The 24528-nt window shown below is 44.9% G+C and overlaps 16 non-coding genes across 16 annotated transcripts; all 16 read left to right on the top strand.

Moving 5' to 3' along the window:
• Positions 1 to 248: 248 nt before the first annotated feature.
• LOC141183316 (U2 spliceosomal RNA) lies at positions 249 to 448 on the top strand. The gene has a single exon (XR_012258303.1). It is a non-coding gene; the product is annotated as a U2 spliceosomal RNA (small nuclear RNA).
• Positions 449 to 1566: 1118 nt separating this feature from the next.
• LOC141183393 (U2 spliceosomal RNA) lies at positions 1567 to 1757 on the top strand. Its single transcript, XR_012258360.1, has one exon. It is a non-coding gene; the product is annotated as a U2 spliceosomal RNA (small nuclear RNA).
• A 1115-nt stretch (positions 1758 to 2872) lies between these two features.
• LOC141183381 (U2 spliceosomal RNA) lies at positions 2873 to 3063 on the top strand. Its single transcript, XR_012258351.1, has one exon. It is a non-coding gene; the product is annotated as a U2 spliceosomal RNA (small nuclear RNA).
• A 1115-nt stretch (positions 3064 to 4178) lies between these two features.
• LOC141183144 (U2 spliceosomal RNA) lies at positions 4179 to 4369 on the top strand. The gene has a single exon (XR_012258149.1). It is a non-coding gene; the product is annotated as a U2 spliceosomal RNA (small nuclear RNA).
• A 1118-nt stretch (positions 4370 to 5487) lies between these two features.
• On the top strand, positions 5488 to 5678 carry LOC141183369 (U2 spliceosomal RNA). The gene has a single exon (XR_012258341.1). It is a non-coding gene; the product is annotated as a U2 spliceosomal RNA (small nuclear RNA).
• Positions 5679 to 6790: 1112 nt separating this feature from the next.
• On the top strand, positions 6791 to 6981 carry LOC141183139 (U2 spliceosomal RNA). Its single transcript, XR_012258145.1, has one exon. It is a non-coding gene; the product is annotated as a U2 spliceosomal RNA (small nuclear RNA).
• Positions 6982 to 8096: 1115 nt separating this feature from the next.
• Positions 8097 to 8287, top strand: LOC141183357 (U2 spliceosomal RNA). Its single transcript, XR_012258335.1, has one exon. It is a non-coding gene; the product is annotated as a U2 spliceosomal RNA (small nuclear RNA).
• A 1115-nt stretch (positions 8288 to 9402) lies between these two features.
• Positions 9403 to 9593, top strand: LOC141183345 (U2 spliceosomal RNA). Its single transcript, XR_012258327.1, has one exon. It is a non-coding gene; the product is annotated as a U2 spliceosomal RNA (small nuclear RNA).
• Positions 9594 to 10708: 1115 nt separating this feature from the next.
• Positions 10709 to 10899, top strand: LOC141183333 (U2 spliceosomal RNA). Its single transcript, XR_012258317.1, has one exon. It is a non-coding gene; the product is annotated as a U2 spliceosomal RNA (small nuclear RNA).
• Positions 10900 to 12014: 1115 nt separating this feature from the next.
• Positions 12015 to 12205, top strand: LOC141183321 (U2 spliceosomal RNA). Its single transcript, XR_012258307.1, has one exon. It is a non-coding gene; the product is annotated as a U2 spliceosomal RNA (small nuclear RNA).
• Positions 12206 to 13317: 1112 nt separating this feature from the next.
• Positions 13318 to 13508, top strand: LOC141183309 (U2 spliceosomal RNA). The gene has a single exon (XR_012258296.1). It is a non-coding gene; the product is annotated as a U2 spliceosomal RNA (small nuclear RNA).
• A 1112-nt stretch (positions 13509 to 14620) lies between these two features.
• On the top strand, positions 14621 to 14811 carry LOC141183297 (U2 spliceosomal RNA). The gene has a single exon (XR_012258287.1). It is a non-coding gene; the product is annotated as a U2 spliceosomal RNA (small nuclear RNA).
• A 1111-nt stretch (positions 14812 to 15922) lies between these two features.
• On the top strand, positions 15923 to 16113 carry LOC141183285 (U2 spliceosomal RNA). The gene has a single exon (XR_012258276.1). It is a non-coding gene; the product is annotated as a U2 spliceosomal RNA (small nuclear RNA).
• A 1115-nt stretch (positions 16114 to 17228) lies between these two features.
• LOC141183270 (U2 spliceosomal RNA) lies at positions 17229 to 17419 on the top strand. Its single transcript, XR_012258264.1, has one exon. It is a non-coding gene; the product is annotated as a U2 spliceosomal RNA (small nuclear RNA).
• A 1115-nt stretch (positions 17420 to 18534) lies between these two features.
• Positions 18535 to 18725, top strand: LOC141183258 (U2 spliceosomal RNA). The gene has a single exon (XR_012258253.1). It is a non-coding gene; the product is annotated as a U2 spliceosomal RNA (small nuclear RNA).
• A 1115-nt stretch (positions 18726 to 19840) lies between these two features.
• Positions 19841 to 20031, top strand: LOC141183246 (U2 spliceosomal RNA). Its single transcript, XR_012258242.1, has one exon. It is a non-coding gene; the product is annotated as a U2 spliceosomal RNA (small nuclear RNA).
• Positions 20032 to 24528: the final 4497 nt, after the last annotated feature.

Here is a 24528-nt window from a genome sequence, read left to right as displayed (position 1 = left end):
ATGTGTCTTGTCTTTCAATAAAGCTTCGGGCCTGTGATTTTCCCCTCCCCATCCCCTTTTTCCCAATCCCCATCCCTTATCACGGTTCGTCGTACTGTATTGATTGACATGCTTTTCTTTCAGATTGAGTGTTTTGTGTAGCATAGGGGTGTGATGTGTCTAGTTAGTGCGTCGTATCCTCATGCTATGTAAATATGATGTAGAATTCTGTGTGTACTGGGCTGCGGCACTGTACACTGTCTGTTAACTTATTTTTTGTGCTAATAAAAGATATATTCAATCAAAAAAAAAAAAATCTGTTCTTATCAGTTTAATATCTGATACGTCCCCTATCTGGGGACCATATATTAAATGGATTTTTAGAACAGGGAGATGGAAAAAGAGCTTGCTCTGTCCACTCCACGCATTGACCTGGTATTGCAGTATCTCCAGGACCGGTGCACCCCTTCTTTAATGCAGTTTCTAAAATCAGAAAGAATTGAATTCAATGTTTTTTGTTCATTTTGCTTGTTTGTCGGATTTTGGGATGGACTCTTTGGCTTTGCTTTTCTTCTCCTCATTGGATTTTTCATGTTCAAAGTTGCAGAAGCCAGATTACAAGCTCATTTTGGTTCAACTTCAGCAACTGTGCATTGCATTGCCATGTAATGTGATGCAATGCTATCTTTCTAGCTCTCCCTTTTTACTTCCTTTTGGATAAACAGACATATTAGGCAAGCATTTTGGAGCTTTCACCTAAATAACTACAGGTGGTGAGATAAGCTGCACAATATAATTGACCTTTCAGTATATTGTTGCACACACACCATCTATTTAGCAAATGCCCTTGTTATCAACAGCAGCCTTTTAAACTCACCTGAGCTAACAGGTATGTGCGCTGGTTACTCTGCTGCGCTTAAAATTTCTTTTTTGGTTTGCTACAATGCCTTTTCTGAAACGTTGTCTTCTTCTGCTGGAACACTGACTTCTTTCATTTAATGCCTGCAGACTATAAAAGAGAACCCAACCCAAAAAGTTTGGTTGATTAGTCTGTGGCATTCTGTTAAACGGTTGCTTATGGCGGTCTCTGTGAGCTTCTCAGCGACATTCAGCCAGCCAGGTATCCTGCCTGCAGTAGATGGAATGTGGCAATGGAACGCTGGCTGCGCGTGTCATAATAGGCTCTGAGCCTTTATATACCTGTGCACAGCAGCAGCCACCTTCAGTCTGCTGCTGGACAGCCAGCAGCAGCAGCAGCAGCAGGAGAGGTATGTAATCAGGAGCCCTCCTGCTAAGGGTAGACAGCTGCTCGTTCCACCCCACCCCCCGCCTTAATTGGTTCTCCTCCCTTCCAACGGTGTTGAGGCGGGTGGGAACAGCAGGGGGTGAAGGTGCTGTGTTTAAAGAGGTGGAGTTATGCAGATCTAAAACGCGTGGATTGCAGCAGCAGCAAGCCGAAAAGTGCAGGCATGTAAGGGATCTAGAGGTTGACAACATGTCTTCTTAACGGGAGTCCAGGAGCTCATCTCCACAAATGGACTTTTCAGGATCCTTGGGTGGCTCCGTAGTTTGAAACCAATTCTGGTTATCGCTTCTCGGCCTTTTGGCTAAGATCAAGTGTAGTATCTGTTCTTATCAGTTTAATATCTGATACGTCCCCTATCTGGGGACCATATATTAAATGGATTTTTAGAACAGGGAGATGGAAAAAGAGCTTGCTCTGTCCACTCCACGCATTGACCTGGTATTGCAGTATCTCCAGGACCGGTGCACCCCTTCTTTAATGCAGTTTCTAAAATCAGAAAGAATTGAATTCAATGTTTTTCGTTCATTTTGCTTGTTTGTCGGATTTTGGGATGGACTCTTTGGCTTTGCTTTTCTTCTCCTCATTGGATTTTTCATGTTCAAAGTTGCAGAAGCCAGATTACAAGCTCATTTTGGTTCAACTTCAGCAACTGTGCATTGCATTGCCATGTAATGTGATGCAATGCTATCTTTCTAGCTCTCCCTTTTTACTTCCTTTTGGATAAACAGACATATTAGGCAAGCATTTTGGAGCTTTCACCTAAATAACTACAGGTGGTGAGATAAGCTGCACAATATAATTGACCTTTCAGTATATTGTTGCACACACACCATCTATTTAGCAAATGCCCTTGTTATCAACAGCAGCCTTTTAAACTCACCTGAGCTAACAGGTATGTGCGCTGGTTACTCTGCTGCGCTTAAAATTTCTTTTTTGGTTTGCTACAATGCCTTTTCTGAAACGTTGTCTCCTTCTGCTGGAACACTGACTTCTTTCATTTAATGCCTGCAGACTATAAAAGAGAACCCAACCCAAAAAGTTTGGTTGATTAGTCTGTGGCATTCTGTTAAACTGTTGCTTATGGCGGTCTCTGTGAGCTTCTCAGCGACATTCAGCCAGCCAGGTATCCTGCCTGCAGTAGATGGAATGTGGCAATGGAACGCTGGCTGCGCGTGTCATAATAGGCTCTGAGCCTTTATATACCTGTGCACAGCAGCAGCCACCTTCAGTCTGCTGCTGGACAGCCAGCAGCAGCAGCAGCAGGAGAGGTATGTAATCAGGAGCCCTCCTGCTAAGGGTAGACAGCTGCTCGTTCCACCCCACCCCCCGCCTTAATTGGTTCTCCTCCCTTCCAACGGTGTTGAGGCGGGTGGGAACAGCAGGGGGTGAAGGTGCTGTGTTTAAAGAGGTGGAGTTATGCAGATCTAAAACGCGTGGATTGCAGCAGCAGCAAGCCGAAAAGTGCAGGCATGTAAGGGATCTAGAGGTTGACAACATGTCTTCTTAACGGGAGTCCAGGAGCTCATCTCCACAAATGGACTTTTCAGGATCCTTGGGTGGCTCCGTAGTTTGAAACCAATTCTGGTTATCGCTTCTCGGCCTTTTGGCTAAGATCAAGTGTAGTATCTGTTCTTATCAGTTTAATATCTGATACGTCCCCTATCTGGGGACCATATATTAAATGGATTTTTAGAACAGGGAGATGGAAAAAGAGCTTGCTCTGTCCACTCCACGCATTGACCTGGTATTGCAGTATCTCCAGGACCGGTGCACCCCTTCTTTAATGCAGTTTCTAAAATCAGAAAGAATTGAATTCAATGTTTTTTGTTCATTTTGCTTGTTTGTCGGATTTTGGGATGGACTCTTTGGCTTTGCTTTTCTTCTCCTCATTGGATTTTTCATGTTCAAAGTTGCAGAAGCCAGATTACAAGCTCATTTTGGTTCAACTTCAGCAACTGTGCATTGCATTGCCATGTAATGTGATGCAATGCTATCTTTCTAGCTCTCCCTTTTTACTTCCTTTTGGATAAACAGACATATTAGGCAAGCATTTTGGAGCTTTCACCTAAATAACTACAGGTGGTGAGATAAGCTGCACAATATAATTGACCTTTCAGTATATTGTTGCACACACACCATCTATTTAGCAAATGCCCTTGTTATCAACAGCAGCCTTTTAAACTCACCTGAGCTAACAGGTATGTGCGCTGGTTACTCTGCTGCGCTTAAAATTTCTTTTTTGGTTTGCTACAATGCCTTTTCTGAAACGTTGTCTCCTTCTGCTGGAACACTGACTTCTTTCATTTAATGCCTGCAGACTATAAAAGAGAACCCAACCCAAAAAGTTTGGTTGATTAGTCTGTGGCATTCTGTTAAACTGTTGCTTATGGCGGTCTCTGTGAGCTTCTCAGCGACATTCAGCCAGCCAGGTATCCTGCCTGCAGTAGATGGAATGTGGCAATGGAACGCTGGCTGCGCGTGTCATAATAGGCTCTGAGCCTTTATATACCTGTGCACAGCAGCAGCCACCTTCAGTCTGCTGCTGGACAGCCAGCAGCAGCAGCAGCAGGAGAGGTATGTAATCAGGAGCCCTCCTGCTAAGGGTAGACAGCTGCTCGTTCCACCCCAACCCCCGCCTTAATTGGTTCTCCTCCTTTCCAACGGTGTTGAGGCGGGTGGGAACAGCAGGGGGTGAAGGTGCTGTGTTTAAAGAGGTGGAGTTATGCAGATCTAAAACGCGTGGATTGCAGCAGCAGCAAGCCGAAAAGTGCAGGCATGTAAGGGATCTAGAGGTTGACAACATGTCTTCTTAACGGGAGTCCAGGAGCTCATCTCCACAAATGGACTTTTCAGGATCCTTGGGTGGCTCCGTAGTTTGAAACCAATTCTGGTTATCGCTTCTCGGCCTTTTGGCTAAGATCAAGTGTAGTATCTGTTCTTATCAGTTTAATATCTGATACGTCCCCTATCTGGGGACCATATGTTAAATGGATTTTTAGAACAGGGAGATGGAAAAAGAGCTTGCTCTGTCCACTCCACGCATTGACCTGGTATTGCAGTATCTCCAGGACCGGTGCACCCCTTCTTTAATGCAGTTTCTAAAATCAGAAAGAATTGAATTCAATGTTTTTTGTTCATTTTGCTTGTTTGTCGGATTTTGGGATGGACTCTTTGGCTTTGCTTTTCTTCTCCTCATTGGATTTTTCATGTTCAAAGTTGCAGAAGCCAGATTACAAGCTCATTTTGGTTCAACTTCAGCAACTGTGCATTGCATTGCCATGTAATGTGATGCAATGCTATCTTTCTAGCTCTCCCTTTTTACTTCCTTTTGGATAAACAGACATATTAGGCAAGCATTTTGGAGCTTTCACCTAAATAACTACAGGTGGTGAGATAAGCTGCACAATATAATTGACCTTTCAGTATATTGTTGCACACACACCATCTATTTAGCAAATGCCCTTGTTATCAACAGCAGCCTTTTAAACTCACCTGAGCTAACAGGTATGTGCGCTGGTTACTCTGCTGCGCTTAAAATTTCTTTTTTGGTTTGCTACAATGCCTTTTCTGAAACGTTGTCTCCTTCTGCTGGAACACTGACTTCTTTCATTTAATGCCTGCAGACTATAAAAGAGAACCCAACCCAAAAAGTTTGGTTGATTAGTCTGTGGCATTCTGTTAAACGGTTGCTTATGGCGGTCTCTGTGAGCTTCTCAGCGACATTCAGCCAGCCAGGTATCCTGCCTGCAGTAGATGGAATGTGGCAATGGAACGCTGGCTGCGCGTGTCATAATAGGCTCTGAGCCTTTATATACCTGTGCACAGCAGCAGCCACCTTCAGTCTGCTGCTGGACAGCCAGCAGCAGCAGCAGCAGCAGGAGAGGTATGTAATCAGGAGCCCTCCTGCTAAGGGTAGACAGCTGCTCGTTCCACCCCACCCCCCGCCTTAATTGGTTCTCCTCCCTTCCAACGGTGTTGAGGCGGGTGGGAACAGCAGGGGGTGAAGGTGCTGTGTTTAAAGAGGTGGAGTTATGCAGATCTAAAACGCGTGGATTGCAGCAGCAGCAAGCCGAAAAGTGCAGGCATGTAAGGGATCTAGAGGTTGACAACATGTCTTCTTAACGGGAGTCCAGGAGCTCATCTCCACAAATGGACTTTTCAGGATCCTTGGGTGGCTCCGTAGTTTGAAACCAATTCTGGTTATCGCTTCTCGGCCTTTTGGCTAAGATCAAGTGTAGTATCTGTTCTTATCAGTTTAATATCTGATACGTCCCCTATCTGGGGACCATATATTAAATGGATTTTTAGAACAGGGAGATGGAAAAAGAGCTTGCTCTGTCCACTCCACGCATTGACCTGGTATTGCAGTATCTCCAGGACCGGTGCACCCCTTCTTTAATGCAGTTTCTAAAATCAGAAAGAATTGAATTCAATGTTTTTTGTTCATTTTGCTTGTTTGTCGGATTTTGGGATGGACTCTTTGGCTTTGCTTTTCTTCTCCTCATTGGATTTTTCATGTTCAAAGTTGCAGAAGCCAGATTACAAGCTCATTTTGGTTCAACTTCAGCAACTGTGCATTGCATTGCCATGTAATGTGATGCAATGCTATCTTTCTAGCTCTCCCTTTTTACTTCCTTTTGGATAAACAGACATATTAGGCAAGCATTTTGGAGCTTTCACCTAAATAACTACAGGTGGTGAGATAAGCTGCACAATATAATTGACCTTTCAGTATATTGTTGCACACACACCATCTATTTAGCAAATGCCCTTGTTATCAACAGCAGCCTTTTAAACTCACCTGAGCTAACAGGTATGTGCGCTGGTTACTCTGCTGCGCTTAAAATTTCTTTTTTGGTTTGCTACAATGCCTTTTCTGAAACGTTGTCTCCTTCTGCTGGAACACTGACTTCTTTCATTTAATGCCTGCAGACTATAAAAGAGAACCCAACCCAAAAAGTTTGGTTGATTAGTCTGTGGCATTCTGTTAAACTGTTGCTTATGGCGGTCTCTGTGAGCTTCTCAGCGACATTCAGCCAGCCAGGTATCCTGCCTGCAGTAGATGGAATGTGGCAATGGAACGCTGGCTGCGCGTGTCATAATAGGCTCTGAGCCTTTATATACCTGTGCACAGCAGCAGCCACCTTCAGTCTGCTGCTGGACAGCCAGCAGCAGCAGCAGGAGAGGTATGTAATCAGGAGCCCTCCTGCTAAGGGTAGACAGCTGCTCGTTCCACCCCACCCCCCGCCTTAATTGGTTCTCCTCCCTTCCAACGGTGTTGAGGCGGGTGGGAACAGCAGGGGGTGAAGGTGCTGTGTTTAAAGAGGTGGAGTTATGCAGATCTAAAACGCGTGGATTGCAGCAGCAGCAAGCCGAAAAGTGCAGGCATGTAAGGGATCTAGAGGTTGACAACATGTCTTCTTAACGGGAGTCCAGGAGCTCATCTCCACAAATGGACTTTTCAGGATCCTTGGGTGGCTCCGTAGTTTGAAACCAATTCTGGTTATTGCTTCTCGGCCTTTTGGCTAAGATCAAGTGTAGTATCTGTTCTTATCAGTTTAATATCTGATACGTCCCCTATCTGGGGACCATATATTAAATGGATTTTTAGAACAGGGAGATGGAAAAAGAGCTTGCTCTGTCCACTCCACGCATTGACCTGGTATTGCAGTATCTCCAGGACCGGTGCACCCCTTCTTTAATGCAGTTTCTAAAATCAGAAAGAATTGAATTCAATGTTTTTTGTTCATTTTGCTTGTTTGTCGGATTTTGGGATGGACTCTTTGGCTTTGCTTTTCTTCTCCTCATTGGATTTTTCATGTTCAAAGTTGCAGAAGCCAGATTACAAGCTCATTTTGGTTCAACTTCAGCAACTGTGCATTGCATTGCCATGTAATGTGATGCAATGCTATCTTTCTAGCTCTCCCTTTTTACTTCCTTTTGGATAAACAGACATATTAGGCAAGCATTTTGGAGCTTTCACCTAAATAACTACAGGTGGTGAGATAAGCTGCACAATATAATTGACCTTTCAGTATATTGTTGCACACACACCATCTATTTAGCAAATGCCCTTGTTATCAACAGCAGCCTTTTAAACTCACCTGAGCTAACAGGTATGTGCGCTGGTTACTCTGCTGCGCTTAAAATTTCTTTTTTGGTTTGCTACAATGCCTTTTCTGAAACGTTGTCTCCCTCTGCTGGAACACTGACTTCTTTCATTTAATGCCTGCAGACTATAAAAGAGAACCCAACCCAAAAAGTTTGGTTGATTAGTCTGTGGCATTCTGTTAAACTGTTGCTTATGGCGGTCTCTGTGAGCTTCTCAGCGACATTCAGCCAGCCAGGTATCCTGCCTGCAGTAGATGGAATGTGGCAATGGAACGCTGGCTGCGCGTGTCATAATAGGCTCTGAGCCTTTATATACCTGTGCACAGCAGCAGCCACCTTCAGTCTGCTGCTGGACAGCCAGCAGCAGCAGCAGCAGGAGAGGTATGTAATCAGGAGCCCTCCTGCTAAGGGTAGACAGCTGCTCGTTCCACCCCAACCCCCGCCTTAATTGGTTCTCCTCCTTTCCAACGGTGTTGAGGCGGGTGGGAACAGCAGGGGGTGAAGGTGCTGTGTTTAAAGAGGTGGAGTTATGCAGATCTAAAACGCGTGGATTGCAGCAGCAGCAAGCCGAAAAGTGCAGGCATGTAAGGGATCTAGAGGTTGACAACATGTCTTCTTAACGGGAGTCCAGGAGCTCATCTCCACAAATGGACTTTTCAGGATCCTTGGGTGGCTCCGTAGTTTGAAACCAATTCTGGTTATCGCTTCTCGGCCTTTTGGCTAAGATCAAGTGTAGTATCTGTTCTTATCAGTTTAATATCTGATACGTCCCCTATCTGGGGACCATATATTAAATGGATTTTTAGAACAGGGAGATGGAAAAAGAGCTTGCTCTGTCCACTCCACGCATTGACCTGGTATTGCAGTATCTCCAGGACCGGTGCACCCCTTCTCTAATGCAGTTTCTAAAATCAGAAAGAATTGAATTCAATGTTTTTTGTTCATTTTGCTTGTTTGTCGGATTTTGGGATGGACTCTTTGGCTTTGCTTTTCTTCTCCTCATTGGATTTTTCATGTTCAAAGTTGCAGAAGCCAGATTACAAGCTCATTTTGGTTCAACTTCAGCAACTGTGCATTGCATTGCCATGTAATGTGATGCAATGCTATCTTTCTAGCTCTCCCTTTTTACTTCCTTTTGGATAAACTGACATATTAGGCAAGCATTTTGGAGCTTTCACCTAAATAACTACAGGTGGTGAGATAAGCTGCACAATATAATTGACCTTTCAGTATATTGTTGCACACACACCATCTATTTAGCAAATGCCCTTGTTATCAACAGCAGCCTTTTAAACTCACCTGAGCTAACAGGTATGTGCGCTGGTTACTCTGCTGCGCTTAAAATTTCTTTTTTGGTTTGCTACAATGCCTTTTCTGAAACGTTGTCTCCTTCTGCTGGAACACTGACTTCTTTCATTTAATGCCTGCAGACTATAAAAGAGAACCCAACCCAAAAAGTTTGGTTGATTAGTCTGTGGCATTCTGTTAAACTGTTGCTTATGGCGGTCTCTGTGAGCTTCTCAGCGACATTCAGCCAGCCAGGTATCCTGCCTGCAGTAGATGGAATGTGGCAATGGAACGCTGGCTGCGCGTGTCATAATAGGCTCTGAGCCTTTATATACCTGTGCACAGCAGCAGCCACCTTCAGTCTGCTGCTGGACAGCCAGCAGCAGCAGCAGCAGGAGAGGTATGTAATCAGGAGCCCTCCTGCTAAGGGTAGACAGCTGCTCGTTCCACCCCACCCCCCGCCTTAATTGGTTCTCCTCCCTTCCAACGGTGTTGAGGCGGGTGGGAACAGCAGGGGGTGAAGGTGCTGTGTTTAAAGAGGTGGAGTTATGCAGATCTAAAACGCGTGGATTGCAGCAGCAGCAAGCCGAAAAGTGCAGGCATGTAAGGGATCTAGAGGTTGACAACATGTCTTCTTAACGGGAGTCCAGGAGCTCATCTCCACAAATGGACTTTTCAGGATCCTTGGGTGGCTCCGTAGTTTGAAACCAATTCTGGTTATCGCTTCTCGGCCTTTTGGCTAAGATCAAGTGTAGTATCTGTTCTTATCAGTTTAATATCTGATACGTCCCCTATCTGGGGACCATATATTAAATGGATTTTTAGAACAGGGAGATGGAAAAAGAGCTTGCTCTGTCCACTCCACGCATTGACCTGGTATTGCAGTATCTCCAGGACCGGTGCACCCCTTCTTTAATGCAGTTTCTAAAATCAGAAAGAATTGAATTCAATGTTTTTTGTTCATTTTGCTTGTTTGTCGGATTTTGGGATGGACTCTTTGGCTTTGCTTTTCTTCTCCTCATTGGATTTTTCATGTTCAAAGTTGCAGAAGCCAGATTACAAGCTCATTTTGGTTCAACTTCAGCAACTGTGCATTGCATTGCCATGTAATGTGATGCAATGCTATCTTTCTAGCTCTCCCTTTTTACTTCCTTTTGGATAAACAGACATATTAGGCAAGCATTTTGGAGCTTTCACCTAAATAACTACAGGTGGTGAGATAAGCTGCACAATATAATTGACCTTTCAGTATATTGTTGCACACACACCATCTATTTAGCAAATGCCCTTGTTATCAACAGCAGCCTTTTAAACTCACCTGAGCTAACAGGTATGTGCGCTGGTTACTCTGCTGCGCTTAAAATTTCTTTTTTGGTTTGCTACAATGCCTTTTCTGAAACGTTGTCTCCTTCTGCTGGAACACTGACTTCTTTCATTTAATGCCTGCAGACTATAAAAGAGAACCCAACCCAAAAAGTTTGGTTGATTAGTCTGTGGCATTCTGTTAAACTGTTGCTTATGGCGGTCTCTGTGAGCTTCTCAGCGACATTCAGCCAGCCAGGTATCCTGCCTGCAGTAGATGGAATGTGGCAATGGAACGCTGGCTGCGCGTGTCATAATAGGCTCTGAGCCTTTATATACCTGTGCACAGCAGCAGCCACCTTCAGTCTGCTGCTGGACAGCCAGCAGCCGCAGCAGCAGGAGAGGTATGTAATCAGGAGCCCTCCTGCTAAGGGTAGACAGCTGCTCGTTCCACCCCACCCCCCGCCTTAATTGGTTCTCCTCCCTTCCAACGGTGTTGAGGCGGGTGGGAACAGCAGGGGGTGAAGGTGCTGTGTTTAAAGAGGTGGAGTTATGCAGATCTAAAACGCGTGGATTGCAGCAGCAGCAAGCCGAAAAGTGCAGGCATGTAAGGGATCTAGAGGTTGACAACATGTCTTCTTAACGGGAGTCCAGGAGCTCATCTCCACAAATGGATTTTTCAGGATCCTTGGGTGGCTCCGTAGTTTGAAACCAATTCTGGTTATCGCTTCTCGGCCTTTTGGCTAAGATCAAGTGTAGTATCTGTTCTTATCAGTTTAATATCTGATACGTCCCCTATCTGGGGACCATATATTAAATGGATTTTTAGAACAGGGAGATGGAAAAAGAGCTTGCTCTGTCCACTCCACGCATTGACCTGGTATTGCAGTATCTCCAGGACCGGTGCACCCCTTCTTTAATGCAGTTTCTAAAATCAGAAAGAATTGAATTCAATGTTTTTTGTTCATTTTGCTTGTTTGTCGGATTTTGGGATGGACTCTTTGGCTTTGCTTTTCTTCTCCTCATTGGATTTTTCATGTTCAAAGTTGCAGAAGCCAGATTACAAGCTCATTTTGGTTCAACTTCAGCAACTGTGCATTGCATTGCCATGTAATGTGATGCAATGCTATCTTTCTAGCTCTCCCTTTTTACTTCCTTTTGGATAAACAGACATATTAGGCAAGCATTTTGGAGCTTTCACCTAAATAACTACAGGTGGTGAGATAAGCTGCACAATATAATTGACCTTTCAGTATATTGTTGCACACACACCATCTATTTAGCAAATGCCCTTGTTATCAACAGCAGCCTTTTAAACTCACCTGAGCTAACAGGTATGTGCGCTGGTTACTCTGCTGCGCTTAATATTTCTTTTTTGGTTTGCTACAATGCCTTTTCTGAAACGTTGTCTCCTTCTGCTGGAACACTGACTTCTTTCATTTAATGCCTGCAGACTATAAAAGAGAACCCAACCCAAAAAGTTTGGTTGATTAGTCTGTGGCATTCTGCTAAACTGTTGCTTATGGCGGTCTCTGTGAGCTTCTCAGCGACATTCAGCCAGCCAGGTATCCTGCCTGCAGTAGATGGAATGTGGCAATGGAACGCTGGCTGCGCGTGTCATAATAGGCTCTGAGCCTTTATATACCTGTGCACAGCAGCAGCCACCTTCAGTCTGCTGCTGGACAGCCAGCAGCAGCAGCAGCAGGAGAGGTATGTAATCAGGAGCCCTCCTGCTAAGGGTAGACAGCTGCTCGTTCCACCCCACCCCCCGCCTTAATTGGTTCTCCTCCCTTCCAACGGTGTTGAGGCGGGTGGGAACAGCAGGGGGTGAAGGTGCTGTGTTTAAAGAGGTGGAGTTATGCAGATCTAAAACGCGTGGATTGCAGCAGCAGCAAGCCGAAAAGTGCAGGCATGTAAGGGTTCTAGAGGTTGACAACATGTCTTCTTAACGGGAGTCCAGGAGCTCATCTCCACAAATGGACTTTTCAGGATCCTTGGGTGGCTCCGTAGTTTGAAACCAATTCTGGTTATCGCTTCTCGGCCTTTTGGCTAAGATCAAGTGTAGTATCTGTTCTTATCAGTTTAATATCTGATACGTCCCCTATCTGGGGACCATATATTAAATGGATTTTTAGAACAGGGAGATGGAAAAAGAGCTTGCTCTGTCCACTCCACGCATTGACCTGGTATTGCAGTATCTCCAGGACCGGTGCACCCCTTCTTTAATGCAGTTTCAAAAATCAGAAAGAATTGAATTCAATGTTTTTTGTTCATTTTGCTTGTTTGTCGGATTTTGGGATGGACTCTTTGGCTTTGCTTTTCTTCTCCTCATTGGATTTTTCATGTTCAAAGTTGCAGAAGCCAGATTACAAGCTCATTTTGGTTCAACTTCAGCAACTGTGCATTGCATTGCCATGTAATGTGATGCAATGCTATCTTTCTAGCTCTCCCTTTTTACTTCCTTTTGGATAAACAGACATATTAGGCAAGCATTTTGGAGCTTTCACCTAAATAACTACAGGTGGTGAGATAAGCTGCACAATATAATTGACCTTTCAGTATATTGTTGCACACACACCATCTATTTAGCAAATGCCCTTGTTATCAACAGCAGCCTTTTAAACTCACCTGAGCTAACAGGTATGTGCGCTGGTTACTCTGCTGCGCTTAAAATTTCTTTTTTGGTTTGCTACAATGCCTTTTCTGAAACGTCTCCTTCTGCTGGAACACTGACTTCTTTCATTTAATGCCTGCAGACTATAAAAGAGAACCCAACCCAAAAAGTTTGGTTGATTAGTCTGTGGCATTCTGTTAAACTGTTGCTTATGGCGGTCTCTGTGAGCTTCTCAGCGACATTCAGCCAGCCAGGTATCCTGCCTGCAGTAGATGGAATGTGGCAATGGAACGCTGGCTGCGCGTGTCATAATAGGCTCTGAGCCTTTATATACCTGTGCACAGCAGCAGCCACCTTCAGTCTGCTGCTGGACAGCCAGCAGCAGCAGCAGCAGGAGAGGTATGTAATCAGGAGCCCTCCTGCTAAGGGTAGACAGCTGCTCGTTCCACCCCACCCCCCGCCTTAATTGGTTCTCCTCCCTTCCAACGGTGTTGAGGCGGGTGGGAACAGCAGGGGGTGAAGGTGCTGTGTTTAAAGAGGTGGAGTTATGCAGATCTAAAACGCGTGGATTGCAGCAGCAGCAAGCCGAAAAGTGCAGGCATGTAAGGGTTCTAGAGGTTGACAACATGTCTTCTTAACGGGAGTCCAGGAGCTCATCTCCACAAATGGACTTTTCAGGATCCTTGGGTGGCTCCGTAGTTTGAAACCAATTCTGGTTATCGCTTCTCGGCCTTTTGGCTAAGATCAAGTGTAGTATCTGTTCTTATCAGTTTAATATCTGATACGTCCCCTATCTGGGGACCATATATTAAATGGATTTTTAGAACAGGGAGATGGAAAAAGAGCTTGCTCTGTCCACTCCACGCATTGACCTGGTATTGCAGTATCTCCAGGACCGGTGCACCCCTTCTTTAATGCAGTTTCAAAAATCAGAAAGAATTGAATTCAATGTTTTTTGTTCATTTTGCTTGTTTGTCGGATTTTGGGATGGACTCTTTGGCTTTGCTTTTCTTCTCCTCATTGGATTTTTCATGTTCAAAGTTGCAGAAGCCAGATTACAAGCTCATTTTGGTTCAACTTCAGCAACTGTGCATTGCATTGCCATGTAATGTGATGCAATGCTATCTTTCTAGCTCTCCCTTTTTACTTCCTTTTGGATAAACAGACATATTAGGCAAGCATTTTGGAGCTTTCACCTAAATAACTACAGGTGGTGAGATAAGCTGCACAATATAATTGACCTTTCAGTATATTGTTGCACACACACCATCTATTTAGCAAATGCCCTTGTTATCAACAGCAGCCTTTTAAACTCACCTGAGCTAACAGGTATGTGCGCTGGTTACTCTGCTGCGCTTAAAATTTCTTTTTTGGTTTGCTACAATGCCTTTTCTGAAACGTCTCCTTCTGCTGGAACACTGACTTCTTTCATTTAATGCCTGCAGACTATAAAAGAGAACCCAACCCAAAAAGTTTGGTTGATTAGTCTGTGGCATTCTGTTAAACTGTTGCTTATGGCGGTCTCTGTGAGCTTCTCAGCGACATTCAGCCAGCCAGGTATCCTGCCTGCAGTAGATGGAATGTGGCAATGGAACGCTGGCTGCGCGTGTCATAATAGGCTCTGAGCCTTTATATACCTGTGCACAGCAGCAGCCACCTTCAGTCTGCTGCTGGACAGCCAGCAGCAGCAGCAGCAGGAGAGGTATGTAATCAGGAGCCCTCCTGCTAAGGGTAGACAGCTGCTCGTTCCACCCCACCCCCCGCCTTAATTGGTTCTCCTCCCTTCCAACGGTGTTGAGGCGGGTGGGAACAGCAGGGGGTGAAGGTGCTGTGTTTAAAGAGGTGGAGTTATGCAGATCTAAAACGCGTGGATTGCAGCAGCAGCAAGCCGAAAAGTGCAGGCATGTAAGGGTTCTAGAGGTTGACAACATGTCTTCTTAACGGGAGTCCAGGAGCTCATCTCCACAAATGGACTTTTCAGGATCCTTGGGTGGCTCCGTAGTTTGAAACCAATTCTGGTTATCGCTTCTCGGCCTTTTGGCTAAGATCAAGTGTAGTATCTGTTCTTATCAGTTTAATATCTGATACGTCCCCTATCTGGGGACCATATATTAAATGGATTTTTAGAACAGGGAGATGGAAAAAGAGCTTGCTCTGTCCACTCCACGCATTGACCTGGTATTGCAGTATCTCCAGGACCGGTGCACCCCTTCTTTAATGCAGTTTCAAAAATCAGAAAGAATTGAATTCAATGTTTTTTGTTCATTTTGCTTGTTTGTCGGATTTTGGGATGGACTCTTTGGCTTTGCTTTTCTTCTCCTCATTGGATTTTTCATGTTCAAAGTTGCAGAAGCCAGATTACAAGCTCATTTTGGTTCAACTTCAGCAACTGTGCATTGCATTGCCATGTAATGTGATGCAATGCTATCTTTCTAGCTCTCCCTTTTTACTTCCTTTTGGATAAACAGACATATTAGGCAAGCATTTTGGAGCTTTCACCTAAATAACTACAGGTGGTGAGATAAGCTGCACAATATAATTGACCTTTCAGTATATTGTTGCACACACACCATCTATTTAGCAAATGCCCTTGTTATCAACAGCAGCCTTTTAAACTCACCTGAGCTAACAGGTATGTGCGCTGGTTACTCTGCTGCGCTTAAAATTTCTTTTTTGGTTTGCTACAATGCCTTTTCTGAAACGTCTCCTTCTGCTGGAACACTGACTTCTTTCATTTAATGCCTGCAGACTATAAAAGAGAACCCAACCCAAAAAGTTTGGTTGATTAGTCTGTGGCATTCTGTTAAACTGTTGCTTATGGCGGTCTCTGTGAGCTTCTCAGCGACATTCAGCCAGCCAGGTATCCTGCCTGCAGTAGATGGAATGTGGCAATGGAACGCTGGCTGCGCGTGTCATAATAGGCTCTGAGCATTTATATACCTGTGCACAGCAGCAGCCACCTTCAGTCTGCTGCTGGACAGCCAGCAGCAGCAGCAGCAGGAGAGGTATGTAATCAGGAGCCCTCCTGCTAAGGGTAGACAGCTGCTCGTTCCACCCCACCCCCGCCTTAATTGGTTCTCCTCCCTTCCAACGGTGTTGAGGCGGGTGGGAACAGCAGGGGGTGAAGGTGCTGTGTTTAAAGAGGTGGAGTTATGCAGATCTAAAACGCGTGGATTGCAGCAGCAGCAAGCCGAAAAGTGCAGGCATGTAAGGGATCTAGAGGTTGACAACATGTCTTCTTAACGGGAGTCCAGGAGCTCATCTCCACAAATGGACTTTTCAGGATCCTTGGGTGGCTCCGTAGTTTGAAACCAATTCTGGTTATCGCTTCTCGGCCTTTTGGCTAAGATCAAGTGTAGTATCTGTTCTTATCAGTTTAATATCTGATACGTCCCCTATCTGGGGACCATATATTAAATGGATTTTTAGAACAGGGAGATGGAAAAAGAGCTTGCTCTGTCCACTCCACGCATTGACCTGGTATTGCAGTATCTCCAGGACCGGTGCACCCCTTCTTTAATGCAGTTTCTAAAATCAGAAAGAATTGAATTCAATGTTTTTTGTTCATTTTGCTTGTTTGTCGGATTTTGGGATGGACTCTTTGGCTTTGCTTTTCTTCTCCTCATTGGATTTTTCATGTTCAAAGTTGCAGAAGCCAGATTACAAGCTCATTTTGGTTCAACTTCAGCAACTGTGCATTGCATTGCCATGTAATGTGATGCAATGCTATCTTTCTAGCTCTCCCTTTTTACTTCCTTTTGGATAAACAGACATATTAGGCAAGCATTTTGGAGCTTTCACCTAAATAACTACAGGTGGTGAGATAAGCTGCACAATATAATTGACCTTTCAGTATATTGTTGCACACACACCATCTATTTAGCAAATGCCCTTGTTATCAACAGCAGCCTTTTAAACTCACCTGAGCTAACAGGTATGTGCGCTGGTTACTCTGCTGCGCTTAAAATTTCTTTTTGGGTTTGCTACAATGCCTTTTCTGAAACGTTGTCTCCTTCTGCTGGAACACTGACTTCTTTCATTTAATGCCTGCAGACTATAAAAGAGAACCCAACCCAAAAAGTTTGGTTGATTAGTCTGTGGCATTCTGTTAAACTGTTGCTTATGGCGGTCTCTGTGAGCTTCTCAGCGACATTCAGCCAGCCAGGTATCCTGCCTGCAGTAGATGGAATGTGGCAATGGAACGCTGGCTGCGCGTGTCATAATAGGCTCTGAGCCTTTATATACCTGTGCACAGCAGCAGCCACCTTCAGTCTGCTGCTGGACAGCCAGCAGCAGCAGCAGCAGGAGAGGTATGTAATCAGGAGCCCTCCTGCTAAGGGTAGACAGCTGCTCGTTCCACCCCACCCCCCGCCTTAATTGGTTCTCCTCCCTTCCAACGGTGTTGAGGCGGGTGGGAACAGCAGGGGGTGAAGGTGCTGTGTTTAAAGAGGTGGAGTTATGCAGATCTAAAACGCGTGGATTGCAGCAGCAGCAAGCCGAAAAGTGCAGGCATGTAAGGGATCTAGAGGTTGACAACATGTCTTCTTAACGGGAGTCCAGGAGCTCATCTCCACAAATGGACTTTTCAGGATCCTTGGGTGGCTCCGTAGTTTGAAACCAATTCTGGTTATCGCTTCTCGGCCTTTTGGCTAAGATCAAGTGTAGTATCTGTTCTTATCAGTTTAATATCTGATACGTCCCCTATCTGGGGACCATATATTAAATGGATTTTTAGAACAGGGAGATGGAAAAAGAGCTTGCTCTGTCCACTCCACGCATTGACCTGGTATTGCAGTATCTCCAGGACCGGTGCACCCCTTCTTTAATGCAGTTTCTAAAATCAGAAAGAATTGAATTCAATGTTTTTTGTTCATTTTGCTTGTTTGTCGGATTTTGGGATGGACTCTTTGGCTTTGCTTTTCTTCTTCTCATTGGATTTTTCATGTTCAAAGTTGCAGAAGCCAGATTACAAGCTCATTTTGGTTCAACTTCAGCAACTGTGCATTGCATTGCCATGTAATGTGATGCAATGCTATCTTTCTAGCTCTCCCTTTTTACTTCCTTTTGGATAAACAGACATATTAGGCAAGCATTTTGGAGCTTTCACCTAAATAACTACAGGTGGTGAGATAAGCTGCACAATATAATTGACCTTTCAGTATATTGTTGCACACACACCATCTATTTAGCAAATGCCCTTGTTATCAACAGCAGCCTTTTAAACTCACCTGAGCTAACAGGTATGTGCGCTGGTTACTCTGCTGCGCTTAAAATTTCTTTTTTGGTTTGCTACAATGCCTTTTCTGAAACGTTGTCTCCTTCTGCTGGAACACTGACTTCTTTCATTTAATGCCTGCAGACTATAAAAGAGAACCCAACCCAAAAAGTTTGGTTGATTAGTCTGTGGCATTCTGTTAAACTGTTGCTTATGGCGGTCTCTGTGAGCTTCTCAGCGACATTCAGCCAGCCAGGTATCCTGCCTGCAGTAGATGGAATGTGGCAATGGAACGCTGGCTGCGCGTGTCATAATAGGCTCTGAGCCTTTATATACCTGTGCACAGCAGCAGCCACCTTCAGTCTGCTGCTGGACAGCCAGCAGCAGCAGCAGCAGGAGAGGTATGTAATCAGGAGCCCTCCTGCTAAGGGTAGACAGCTGCTCGTTCCACCCCACCCCCCGCCTTAATTGGTTCTCCTCCCTTCCAACGGTGTTGAGGCGGGTGGGAACAGCAGGGGGTGAAGGTGCTGTGTTTAAAGAGGTGGAGTTATGCAGATCTAAAACGCGTGGATTGCAGCAGCAGCAAGCCGAAAAGTGCAGGCATGTAAGGGATCTAGAGGTTGACAACATGTCTTCTTAACGGGAGTCCAGGAGCTCATCTCCACAAATGGACTTTTCAGGATCCTTGGGTGGCTCCGTAGTTTGAAACCAATTCTGGTTATCGCTTCTCGGCCTTTTGGCTAAGATCAAGTGTAGTATCTGTTCTTATCAGTTTAATATCTGATACGTCCCCTATCTGGGGACCATATATTAAATGGATTTTTAGAACAGGGAGATGGAAAAAGAGCTTGCTCTGTCCACTCCACGCATTGACCTGGTATTGCAGTATCTCCAGGACCGGTGCACCCCTTCTTTAATGCAGTTTCTAAAATCAGAAAGAATTGAATTCAATGTTTTTTGTTCATTTTGCTTGTTTGTCGGATTTTGGGATGGACTCTTTGGCTTTGCTTTTCTTCTCCTCATTGGATTTTTCATGTTCAAAGTTGCAGAAGCCAGATTACAAGCTCATTTTGGTTCAACTTCAGCAACTGTGCATTGCATTGCCATGTAATGTGATGCAATGCTATCTTTCTAGCTCTCCCTTTTTACTTCCTTTTGGATAAACAGACATATTAGGCAAGCATTTTGGAGCTTTCACCTAAATAACTACAGGTGGTGAGATAAGCTGCACAATATAATTGACCTTTCAGTATATTGTTGCACACACACCATCTATTTAGCAAATGCCCTTGTTATCAACAGCAGCCTTTTAAACTCACCTGAGCTAACAGGTATGTGCGCTGGTTACTCTGCTGCGCTTAAAATTTCTTTTTTGGTTTGCTACAATGCCTTTTCTGAAACGTTGTCTCCTTCTGCTGGAACACTGACTTCTTTCATTTAATGCCTGCAGACTATAAAAGAGAACCCAACCCAAAAAGTTTGGTTGATTAGTCTGTGGCATTCTGTTAAACTGTTGCTTATGGCGGTCTCTGTGAGCTTCTCAGCGACATTCAGCCAGCCAGGTATCCTGCCTGCAGTAGATGGAATGTGGCAATGGAACGCTGGCTGCGCGTGTCATAATAGGCTCTGAGCCTTTATATACCTGTGCACAGCAGCAGCCACCTTCAGTCTGCTGCTGGACAGCCAGCAGCAGCAGCAGCAGGAGAGGTATGTAATCAGGAGCCCTCCTGCTAAGGGTAGACAGCTGCTCGTTCCACCCCACCCCCCGCCTTAATTGGTTCTCCTCCCTTCCAACGGTGTTGAGGCGGGTGGGAACAGCAGGGGGTGAAGGTGCTGTGTTTAAAGAGGTGGAGTTATGCAGATCTAAAACGCGTGGATTGCAGCAGCAGCAAGCCGAAAAGTGCAGGCATGTAAGGGATCTAGAGGTTGACAACATGTCTTCTTAACGGGAGTCCAGGAGCTCATCTCCACAAATGGACTTTTCAGGATCCTTGGGTGGCTCCGTAGTTTGAAACCAATTCTGGTTATCGCTTCTCGGCCTTTTGGCTAAGATCAAGTGTAGTATCTGTTCTTATCAGTTTAATATCTGATACGTCCCCTATCTGGGGACCATATATTAAATGGATTTTTAGAACAGGGAGATGGAAAAAGAGCTTGCTCTGTCCACTCCACGCATTGACCTGGTATTGCAGTATCTCCAGGACCGGTGCACCCCTTCTTTAATGCAGTTTCTAAAATCAGAAAGAATTGAATTCAATGTTTTTTGTTCATTTTGCTTGTTTGTCGGATTTTGGGATGGACTCTTTGGCTTTGCTTTTCTTCTCCTCATTGGATTTTTCATGTTCAAAGTTGCAGAAGCCAGATTACAAGCTCATTTTGGTTCAACTTCAGCAACTGTGCATTGCATTGCCATGTAATGTGATGCAATGCTATCTTTCTAGCTCTCCCTTTTTACTTCCTTTTGGATAAACAGACATATTAGGCAAGCATTTTGGAGCTTTCACCTAAATAACTACAGGTGGTGAGATAAGCTGCACAATATAATTGACCTTTCAGTATATTGTTGCACACACACCATCTATTTAGCAAATGCCCTTGTTATCAACAGCAGCCTTTTAAACTCACCTGAGCTAACAGGTATGTGCGCTGGTTACTCTGCTGCGCTTAAAATTTCTTTTTTGGTTTGCTACAATGCCTTTTCTGAAACGTTGTCTCCTTCTGCTGGAACACTGACTTCTTTCATTTAATGCCTGCAGACTATAAAAGAGAACCCAACCCAAAAAGTTTGGTTGATTAGTCTGTGGCATTCTGTTAAACTGTTGCTTATGGCGGTCTCTGTGAGCTTCTCAGCGACATTCAGCCAGCCAGGTATCCTGCCTGCAGTAGATGGAATGTGGCAATGGAACGCTGGCTGCGCGTGTCATAATAGGCTCTGAGCCTTTATATACCTGTGCACAGCAGCAGCCACCTTCAGTCTGCTGCTGGACAGCCAGCAGCAGCAGCAGCAGGAGAGGTATGTAATCAGGAGCCCTCCTGCTAAGGGTAGACAGCTGCTCGTTCCACCCCACCCCCCGCCTTAATTGGTTCTCCTCCCTTCCAACGGTGTTGAGGCGGGTGGGAACAGCAGGGGGTGAAGGTGCTGTGTTTAAAGAGGTGGAGTTATGCAGATCTAAAACGCGTGGATTGCAGCAGCAGCAAGCCGAAAAGTGCAGGCATGTAAGGGATCTAGAGGTTGACAACATGTCTTCTTAACGGGAGTCCAGGAGCTCATCTCCACAAATGGACTTTTCAGGATCCTTGGGTGGCTCCGTAGTTTGAAACCAATTCTGGTTATCGCTTCTCGGCCTTTTGGCTAAGATCAGGTGCAGTGATCTAAAGGTTGCTGCCTTGGTCTCGGCTAGGAGGTGCCTGGGGTACCCGACTTGTTGGCCTTGGGGGATCGCTCTCTCTTAACGGAGGGAGCTTCACCTCCTTGCAGCTATTGGCAGGTCGGCTTAGTCCCCGGACAACGGGGAGCGATCGCGTCTTGTCTTCGGGGCGACCCGAGGAAATAAGGGCGTTTTCCTTTGCTGAGCTTTATCGCTTAGTGGGCTGTGTAAGTTCTTGGGGTACCCCTCCCTCGGTCTTGGGTTTGTTCCTGCTTTTGTGGGATTCATTCCCTTGTTACTATTGGGGGAGGGCTTAGTCCCTGAGGGCCGAAAATGCCTTTTTCTTTTGGATTTGCGGTGGGGGAGACTCCACTGCGACAGTCCATTAGAATCATGGTGGATGAATGCCAGCGCCATGAGAAGAATCTGCAGTACATCGTGCATGAGATTCTTTTTGGGTTCTTCCACCTGGAGCGAGATAAGATCCTGTGTCTTTACGATCAGGAATTCCGTGGGCGATATACCATTTCCTTTATGGCTAAATCATGCTGTGATAATATCCATGCAGCACTGATGGTTGCGGACAAGGACGATGAGAGACTGAACGGGCTGAGCTTTGACTTCCTGTACGGTGAAGAGGAAGTACCCTTGGTGATCTTCATGTACAGCCCATTCGTCTCTGAGGGCGATATCGAAACCTTTTTGAAGCGTTACTGCAAGTCAGTGCGCTTCTCACATGATATCCTCAACTCCCAGCGCTTCTGGAATGGGAAGAGGAAATACCTGGTGAAGTTCCATCCAGATCAGAGCGGCATTGGTGGTCTTCACCACCCGCCTGCTAATTTTGCCATTGGTAATGTCAGGGGATTCCTACGCTACCCAGGAATGCCCCTTCAATGCCGGAATTGTCATGAATATGGGCATACACGAGAAAATTGTACAAGGGCTCATGTAGTCTTTTGCAACAAGTGCGGTAAGAGTGGGCACACCTCCGCTACGTGTGACTCTGAGATCGTATGTAACCTATGTGGGAAGGCAGGTCACGCCTTCAGGAATTGTCCGAGCAAAAAGTCAAAAACATATGACATGTTTAAGTCAGGTCAACTGACTATCCAAGAATACTTCGGAGGGAGTATTACTACACCTGCCCCTGGACCTGGGTTGGCGCACGCTGACGGGTCCGGAACAAATCCTTCAACGGCTCCGCCAGAGGGCCCGCTGGTAGTTCCACAGAAGGACGGTCGTAGGGGTTCCATAAGATTAACCGAGGGTTCGCTCTCTGTGGAATTGATCGATGTTCTGGCTCTAGATGTTGCCGTATCTCAGAGTCAAGAGGAAGGGTCCTCATCCAGCATGAATGCACCACCGGCATTATGTGGAACTGAGGAGACCTCTAGTACCCCGATTAAGCAAGCACCCAGATTCGCCACACCATCATCGGTGATCTTGGGTAAGGGCAAAAAGGGTACGCTCCTTAATCGATCAACCAGTGTGTCGGATAGAGAGACCTCTAGGGCGCGAAGTAAAAAGGACCCGGCTAAGACCCAGTCGAGCCCTGGTCCTCGAACCAGAAGTCGCAGTAGTTCCGTGACCAGACCAGAGGACAAGACGACCCAGAGGGATGACACCCGTTCCATAGACCAGACCGCCATGAGGACTGCAGATGCACAGGACTTGGAAAAGATGGACAGCTCCCAGCCTCTGAAAAGGCAACGGGAGGACGTAAAGCAACCTGATATCCAAAGAAAACACGGATGTCGAGGTCCAGATGAGGAGTCAAAAGTGGATGATGCCTTTTTGCCTGCTTCAGATCCCGGTAATATTAAACAAATCCTGACCCCTGGAGATGCGGAGGAGGAGGTGCCGTGTATTGACTTCTTCCCATCTTCAGATCCTGATTCTTCTTAATGTCTGTTCCTTTTAAAATCTCCTCACTAAATGTGAGGTCCCTAAAGAGCCCTACACGTAGGGCTGCTTTATTTTCTTATTTAGAGACATTGGACTTTGATTTCTGGTTTCTACAAGAATGTGGTATACAGAGTAATTTAAATTATAAGGACTTAAAAGAAGACTGGAAACTGGGCGCTTCTGTGTGGTCCGGTGCTAATGACTGTCGTGCTGCCGGAGTTGGACTACTTTGCCGTGGACATTCTACCATCATTCAATCTGTGACTGAAATTATACCTGGCAGAGCTATTTTAATACATCTTGTTTTTAATGGACTTTCTTTACGTTTATTAAATGTGTACGCTCCTCCTGGGAAGCAGGAAAGGGCGGATTTACTTGAAATATTGCCATTATTTTGTGTTGGGTCAACCCCCCTGCTAGTGGGAGGAGATTTTAATTGTTTACGTGATGGGGAATCCCGGCAGGGTGGGGATGTGAATCGTAAAGACCGTACCTCCTATTTGTTGAAAAGTTTAATTGATGATTTTAGATTACAGGACTGCTGGAAGGAACTCTTGCCGGCGGATCCAGGTGTTACATGGTCCAATGGAAGAGTTTCTTCTAGAATTGATTTCATATTTGCTTCTACTGCCTTTAAACCTTGTAAATGTTTTCTTTTATCTAATTTATTCTCTGATCATAAAGTTTTATCTGTGTTTTTAGAGTTAGCAGGGGAACAAAATACCTCAAGAGGCCCATGGAGATTAAATACAACTCTCCTAGAGGATATTGATATTCAAAAGAGGTTTGTGCAGGCCTACCAGTGCTGGCAATCAAAGAGAGACCCCCGCGCCTCGATGCTGGATTGGTGGGAGAGCATTAAACCTAAGATTAAATTATTTTTTATTAAGGCAGGGAAAATGAAAGCAAAAAAGAAAAAGCAGTGGTTTTATGTTTTTAATATGAGATTACAAGTACTCTTTAAACTAAAAGAAGTTGGTATTGATGTGGATGATGATATTGCAAATCTTAAGTCTGAAATAAAAAATGCTCTTAATGAAAAAGGAAAACAAATAATTTTTAACTCCCATGTACAGCACCTGGAGGAAGGAGAGAAATGCTCCCGATTCTTCTTCAAAAAGGTAATGGGGAGGAGGGACGCAATCCTAAATCTTGAAGGTGAAAATGATATTAAGGGTATGTTAGGAAAAGCTTTTAATTTTTATCAACTTCTTTTTAACACTAAAGTTATAGATCCATCCTTTTTAGAGTATGCTATTAATTCCCTTGATTTTAAGTTAGATATTTTAGACCAGGGTATTTTATCTAGGGATCTCACCAGTGAGGAACTTTTACAGATTTTTAAAAGTTTCTCCAGTGGGAAAGCCCCTGGGGAAGACGGTCTACCGATTGAGTTTTATCTGACTTTTTGGGGAATTTTAAAGAACGATATGTTTTT

This window comes from Phyllobates terribilis, unplaced genomic scaffold, assembly GCF_046119375.1.
Source record: "Phyllobates terribilis strain yellow unplaced genomic scaffold, ASM4611937v1 Scaffold_38__1_contigs__length_12584779, whole genome shotgun sequence".
Classification (NCBI taxonomy): Eukaryota; Metazoa; Chordata; class Amphibia; order Anura; family Dendrobatidae; genus Phyllobates; species Phyllobates terribilis.
Note: the sequence above shows the minus strand (reverse complement) of the source record. Positions and strands in the feature narration are given on the sequence as shown.